Source organism: Phacochoerus africanus, chromosome 10, assembly GCF_016906955.1.
Source record: "Phacochoerus africanus isolate WHEZ1 chromosome 10, ROS_Pafr_v1, whole genome shotgun sequence".
Taxonomy (NCBI): domain Eukaryota; kingdom Metazoa; phylum Chordata; class Mammalia; order Artiodactyla; family Suidae; genus Phacochoerus; species Phacochoerus africanus.
The window spans coordinates 119,809,423-119,817,383 of NC_062553.1; positions in this window are offsets into that span (position 1 = coordinate 119,809,423).

Here is a 7,961-nt window from a genome sequence, read left to right on the forward strand (position 1 = left end):
TCAAGAAGCTAGGAGAAAGATTAAATCTGTTAAAGAAATGGAGGATATAAAAAATTCCCAAATGAAATGTTAGAGATGAATACTTCAAATAGACAAAACTATGCCTGAGTTGAAAAATACAGTTGATTCTTGTTATTTTGGTAGTTAAGTTCTGTAAATTGTTATGAACACTGAATTCATGAATACTGAATAATTGTTCCTGGGGGAAACATGGGATTAGATTCCTGTGAAGCCTCTGGTCATAAAATTTTCATAAGCAATTACTATACTCTATCATCTTACTTTATGTGTATTTTTGTATAAAGAAACCCTATTTAATATCAATCATTGATCCATTGACAATAAACCTGAGACCAACAGCCCCATACCTCATGCCTGAACAAAGTTAATCTAATATATATTTTCTCTGTAAGTCACATCATGAACTTTTTGTGCTTAGATATGATAGCAATTCCTCTCCATGCTTGGGGACAATTTTGAGCAGTGAAATCACCAACAAAAAGTGCAAATATGCAAAAAGTGTGGCACTAAATATACTCAAGAAGAGGCACATATTTACAGTGTGAGAGTAGAAACAAGAAGGTAGAAGGTTTCCTCTTTTAACCTCAGCTGGGAATATATGTGTCAGGAAACTTTTTTTTTTTTTTTTTACTTTATCTTTTTGGTGCTCTCCTCACATTCAAGTGAGTATTGATTTTGAGGGTAAAAATAAATGTCACTGAGTTTTCAAATACAGAATCCACTGATAATGATGATTGACTGTACCTTGATGATGTTAATAGATTAGATATTACTGAGGAAAAGATTAGTGAACTTGAAGAAACAGAAATAGAAACCATCCAAAATGAAGCACTAAAAATAAAATGAACAATGTCAAGTAGAATAATGTACATGTAACTGGAATTCCCAAAGGTGGGAAATAGACAAACTGTTTGAGAAAATAATGGTTGCAAATGTTTATATTTGATAAAAATTATAAGTTCACAAGTAAATGAAGCTTAAAAAAACCAGAAAACCTATGCACGCCCCCAAGATCCCCAAACAAGAAAAGAAATATGAGTAAAAGTCATCAAAGCACATCATAAGCAAATTTCTCAAAAGTAATGATAAAGACAAAATGTTAAAAGCAGTCAGAGCAGTGGGGGATTGGATTAAATTATATAGAGGAAGAAAGAGATTTCTCATCAGAAGCAATTCAAATCAGAAGACAGTGAAACAAGATCTTTAATGTAATGGAAAAAACTATTAACCTAGAATCCCGTATTCAGAGAAAATCTCTTTTAAAAATGAAGGTAAAGTAAGGACATTTTAGATATAAAAATGCTGAATGAATTGATAATGGAATAATAACAAAGTAGATTTCAGAGAAAATGATGTAACCTGTAATAAAGAAGTTTGCTCATTCCATAACACGAAGGGGTCAATTTATCAAGAACATCTAACAGTCTTAAGAGTTTATAATCTAATAACAGTTTCAAAATCCATTAAGTACAATTAGGTAGAATTGCAAATAAAAATAATAGACATATTTTCAAGGATAATCAAAAGATTTCTTTTCCCTTCTGATAATTGATAGAATAAGTAGAGATAAATTCAGTAAGGACTTGCTTAACTTAATTGACATCTATAGAACACTCCACTCAACAATGACAGAATATGCATTCCTTTTCAAGTATACAGGGAATATTTACCAATATAGATCACATTTAGGCCATAAAACAAGTATCAGAAAAGTTAAAAGGATTCAAGTCATACAAAGTATTTTTTATTGATCACAATGGAATTAATATGAAATCAATAATAGAAAGATGTCTGAAAACTCCCCAAATACCTGAAAATGAAATTAAACAATTTTAAACAAACTGTAGATCAAAGAAAAATCAAAACAGAAATTGGAGCATTTGAGTGGAGTGAAAATTAAAACAAGCATAGCAATATATTTGCAGTATAGCATTACATAGTCAGAAACTTATAGAACAAAATGCCTATATTAAAAAAGAAAAAAAATCCGCAAATAAACAACCTTACTTTCCATATTAAGAAAGTAGTCAGAGAAGAGAAGCAGATAGAACCCAGTTTAAGTCGAATAAAGGGAATAATAAAAATCAGAGTAGAAACTAATGAAAAAGAAAATAAAGAGAACAGAGAAAATCAGTGAAACCAAAATCTGACTCTTTGAGAAGATCTGTAATATTGATAAACCTCTAGCCAGACAAATCAGGCAAATAAAAAAAAATACATCACCAATATCACAGATGAGAGAGGTGACATCGCACAAGTTTTACTGACATTTGGTAGAAAATGGAAATCAAATGAACAACTTAATATTTTCTACAACTGAGATAAAACAGATAAATTCTTTTTTTTTGCGGCCACACCTGCAGCATATGGAAGTTCCCCGGCTAGGGGTCTAATCAGAGCTAGAGCTGCCAGCCTATACCACAACCATAGCAATGCAGGATCCAAGCTGTGTCTGCGACCTACACCACAGCTCATGGCAACACCAGGTCCTTAACATACTGAGAGAGGCCAGGGATCGAACACTTATCCTCATGGATTCTAGTCAGGTTCATTAACTGCTGAGCCACAAAGGGAACTCCCAGATAAATTCTTTAAAAGACACACGCTACCAAGGTTTATTGAAAAATAAATATGGAATACAACTGTGTATATTTAAGAATTTGAAATATAAGTTAAAAACCTTCACATAAGATCCCAGACCAATGTGTCTTAAATGATGAATCCTACCAAACATTTAAAAATTATCTTGATACCAAAACCAAAAAAAAAAAAAAAAAAGGAATTGCAAGAAAAGTAAAGAACAATGTATTTCAAAAGATGACAACAGCAGTTCCCGTCGTGGCGCTGTGGTTAACGAAGCTGTGGTTAACGAATCCGCCTAGGAACCATGAGCTTGCGGGTTCGGTCCCTGCCCTTGCTCAGTGGGTTAACGATCCAGCGTTGCCGTGAGCTGTGGTGTAGGTTGCAGACGCGGCTCGGATCCCACGTTGCTGTGGCTCTGGCGTAGGCCGGTGGCTACAGCTCTGATAAGACCCCTAGCCTGGGAACCTCCATATGCCGAGGGAGCGGCCCAAGAAATAGCAACAACAACAACAACAACAAAAAATGTTACTGAGGAAAAAAAAGACTATAAATACAAATAGAAAGGATGCATTTGGCTATGGTTATCAGTAGCTTCCACTCAAAATGTTGTGTTTTTGTTTTGTTTTGTTGTTGCACAGCTTCGTCATTTCAAAAAATTCTTGTGAATTTCCATCTCCCAGATACAATTAGTTGTTCTTGCAGGTTAACTGGGAGAGGTGTTTCATTAAAACCTTTTTAAAAAAAAAACAAAACGGGTTCAAAATCTTTCAAAACTTCATTTGGAAGATTCTGTTAAGTTTTTTTTTTTTTTTTAATGTGACATCCTTTATTTTTAGCAAAAGAAAATAATGAGGAAAATAATAAAATATCCATTTCAAATGTTCTCTTCATAGCTCATTTTTCTTTCATAAGACAGTTTCTTCCTCATTCATTGTGAAAATGTCACCTTTACCTGTAAAGGTCAGTTTACACACATGTTTGTTTTAAATTATCTGCCTTATATCAATAGCCTCTCTGTGTCACAGAAGGGAAACAAACTTGAAACTCTTTTTTTTTTTTTTCCATTTTAAAGAGAAAAATATGTAAGTTGTCTTGAACTTTTGTAAATCTATATGCTTTATCACATGATAACAAGTAAATCTCTCTGGGGAACAAAGGATTTTGATAATCTTTACACATCTCATTACAGCTTTGTAAAGATATCTTTTTACTTAAAGGTGTCATTGAAAAAGAAAAAACTTAACCCAATAATGAATGAGACTGTGACATGTTGTGCTTTTTTGGCTGCATTTCTTTGTTGTCAATGGCTTGTCCAAAAATGAAGCAGTGACTGAATTACATATGTTTGTCTATTTCTTTGATCTTCTAGAATTCTTTTTAGAATCCCAAAGTGGCCCACTGTATCCAGGGTTAGTTTATACAGTTTTTGTGTGTGTGTGTCATGGATTATAGTGATAGAAAAATGAGTCACTTACTATTGAGAAAATGTCATCTTCAGTATATCTGTCAATTAATGGTTCACAACTTGTAGTTTTATATGTATTTGGTCATTGGAGAAGCAGCTAGCAAATGCTGTAAGCTGAGAATAGAAACATCCATGGTTTGACCCAACTGTCTAAAAATTGCTAACTTGATTCTAATACTTGTTTTTTTAAAATCTTTGTTTCTCTATATCTTCAAATTGCATTTGCTAACAGTGGAGTGAATATTGATTTTTTTCATCTTATTGATTTATTTGCATTATTTTGGTCATTTTTGCCACAGCAGAATATGAAGATTTTCATGTTTTGATGTTTTTTTCCCATTTTTAAAAGTTTTATTGCAGTACAGTTGATTTACAAGGTTGCGATAATTTCTGCTGTAAAACAGTGATTCAGTTATACATATACACACATCCATTCTCTTTCAGATTCTTTTCTTACATAGATTATCACAGAATATTGGGTAGAGTTCTCTGTGCTATATAGCAAGTTCCCGTTGGTCAATCAGTCTATATATCTCAGTGTGCATATGCCAATTCCAAACCCCCAGTCTATCTGTCCCAACCCTATCTGCCCCCTTTGGTAACCATAAGTTTTTCTAAGTCTGTGAGTCTGTTTCTGTTCTGCAAATAAGCTCATTTGTATCCTTTTTTTAAAATATTCCATATATAAGTGATGTCATATGATGTTTATCTTTCCCTGTCTGGCTAACTTCACTTTGTATGATAGTTTCTAGGTCCACTTATGTTGCTGCAAATGGCATTATTTCATTCTTTTTTATGGCTGAGTAATATTCCATTGTATAGATGTACCACTTCTTCTTTATTCCTCTGTCAATGGACAAGCACCCTCCATACTGTTTTCCATAGTGATTGCAACAATTTACATTCCCACCAACAGTGAAAGAGGGTTCCCTTTTCTCTGGAAACTCTCTTGCACTTATTATTTGCAGACTTTTTTTTTTTTTTTGGTCTTTTTGGCTTTTTGGGCCACACTCATGACATATGGAGGTTCCCAGGCTAGGGGTCAAATTAGAGCTTCAGCTGCCAGCCTACATCACAGTCTCAGCAACTCAGGATCCAAGCTGAGTCTGTGACCTACACCACAGCTCACAGCAATGCCAGATCCTTAATCCACTGAGCAAGGTCAGAGATCGAACCTTCATCCTCATGGATCCTAGTTGGATTCGTTAACTGCTGAACCATGAAGGGAACTCCTGTTTGTATACTTTTTTGATGATGACCGTTCTGGCTGGTGTAAGAAGGTAGCCTCATAGTAGTTTTGATTTGCATTTCTCTAACAATTAGTGATGATGAGCATCTTTTCATTTCTTTTTTGGCCATCTGTATGTCTTCGGAGAATGTCTATTTCAATCTTCCCATTTTTTGATTGTTGTTTGTCATTTTTGGTATCGAGCTGCAGGAGGTGTTTGCATATTTTGGAGATTAAGCCCTTGTCCATTGCTTCATTTGCTTCATATTTTTTTCCATTCTCTGGGTTGTCTTTTTGTTTGTTTATGGTTTCCTTTGCTGTGCATGAAACTCCAAAAGATGTGTTTAAAGATTTATCGTTTTGGTTAGTGAATACTTATAAATTGCTAGATTGAGTACTGCATGATTTAAAATACTGCTAAGAATTTGTAGAGATGTGCTTCATGTTTGGCAAGTTTGTAATACTTTTGTAATCTTTTCAAAGCACACCTCTATTGTGGAGGGTTAGTTGTGCTTAAACGTGGCATGACCTGTAAATGCACTTGTCTGGGCACTTGCTACCGGACATGAGAGTACCACTGTCATGCTCATCCCATAACACTGCTGCTCTCTGAACGGTCCTCTGGACTGAGTGAGGGGCTATGCCATTATATCCACTATATATTATTTTAGAAATAGAACTAAACACAGGTATCCCCCACTTTTGGAAATTTTGCTTAACTCCACTTTGCTTTCACGGAAGACTTAAATTAGTGCCTACTTTTGTTAACTGAAAGAAATCCAAGGGAATTTTCACTTTTTGGAAAAGAGGCAAAAAGTGAAAACAGCACTCGGAATTGGTTTTGCAGGAACTGTCATGGAGGTAGTGGCATCCCAAGCAATGAGAGTGGTACCACCGACCGCCTTCCCTGGGAACTACACTTAGCATCTCAGCATCAAACTTCCATTGCTTTGAACTATGTCTGTGAGCATCTGTGCTTTATCTTGATTTATTTTGTGTATCCTTTAGCAAGATGTATCCTAAGGCAGTTGCTTCTTTGCTCTACACCAATTTGGCTTATGTACATTTTGTAGGAATGCTTTACCTTCACATATTGGGGGATACCTGTTAAAATAAGAGTCATAATATTTCCTTTTTGTACTTCAAACCTCATTTTGTATACTATGTTTATTGTGTACACATCACTTTTGAGACTATTCTTACAGAACCATCTGTGTGTAAAACCAGAATTTAAGCCAGAATTTCTGGCCTTTGGAGTAAATGAATGCACCTTGAATGTTAAAATACAGAGAAAATTGTGCTCTGACAAGTAAAAAAATTGTTGAGATAATGAAGGGCAATTTGTGTATCCATAGTAAACTGGGTTATAAAGACTTCTGGAAACTACATGGTTTTTACTTAGCTTCATTCATTTATTTCTAAGATAACTGAGTTGAAACTTTAGGGAAAGAGAAATTGGAAAAGTTGGGGAAATCGTGGAGCTGTTTATATATTACCTGTCCTGGGAACAAATAATTAAAGTGTCTATTTGCCCACCAATAATTAAAAAGAAGTACTGCTTTAAAATATCAAACTAAGGAGTTCCCATCATGGCCCAGTGGTTAACGAATCAAATAGGAACCATGAGGTTGCGGGTTCGATCCCTGGCCTCGCTCAGTGGATTAAGGATCTGGCTTTGCCTAGAACTGTGGTGTAGGTCCCAGACGCGGCTCAGATCTGATTATGTTGCTGTGGCTCTGGCGTAGGCCGGTGGCTATAGCTCCGATTAGACCACTAGCCTGGGAACCTCCATATGCCACGGGTGCAGCCCTGGAAAAGACAAAAAGACACACACATAAAAAAGTCAAAATACCCCCCCCCCCCCGAAGAGTATTAACATTGCTTTAATAAGAATCTAATAATAATAAAATAATAATGAAATGGACCCAGCAGAGAAACAATCTGTTTCACATCTACTGAAACATTATCTTTAGGAAATTTCATCAGATACAATATTCAACTTCCTCTCACTGACTGCAGTTTGTAGCTCAGAAGGTTGATATAATTCTTTTAATGCTGATTTTTATTTTTTCCATAATATCTGGTTTATCGTGTTCTGTCAGTTTTCTACTGTACAGCAAGGTGACCCAGTCACACAGACATGTTTACATTCTTGGTTGATAGAATTTTAAAATGATGGCATGGAGTTCCTTCTGTGGTTCAGTCGGTTAAGAACCTGACACAGTCTCCTTGAGGATGACTGGCCTCACCTTGCCACAAAGCTGCTGCATAGGTTGCAGATGAGACTCGGATCTGGCATTGCTGTGGCTGTGGTGTAGGCCTGCAGCTGTGGCTCTCATTCGACTCCTAGCTGGGGAACTTCCATATGCCACAGGTGCAGCCTGAAAAAAATAAAAAAAATAAAAAATAAATTAAAATGATGGAAATATACAAAATACAAAAAATAAAAAATAAATTAAAATGATGGAAATATAAAAAAAATAAATTAAAATGATGGAAATATACAAAATAAAAAATAAAAAATTAAAATGATGGAAATATACAAAATTATGGAAATATACAAAATATAAAAAAATAAATTAAAATGATGGAAATATACAAAATATACAAAAATAAAAAAATAAAAAATAAAATGATGGAAATATACAAGATATACAAAAATAA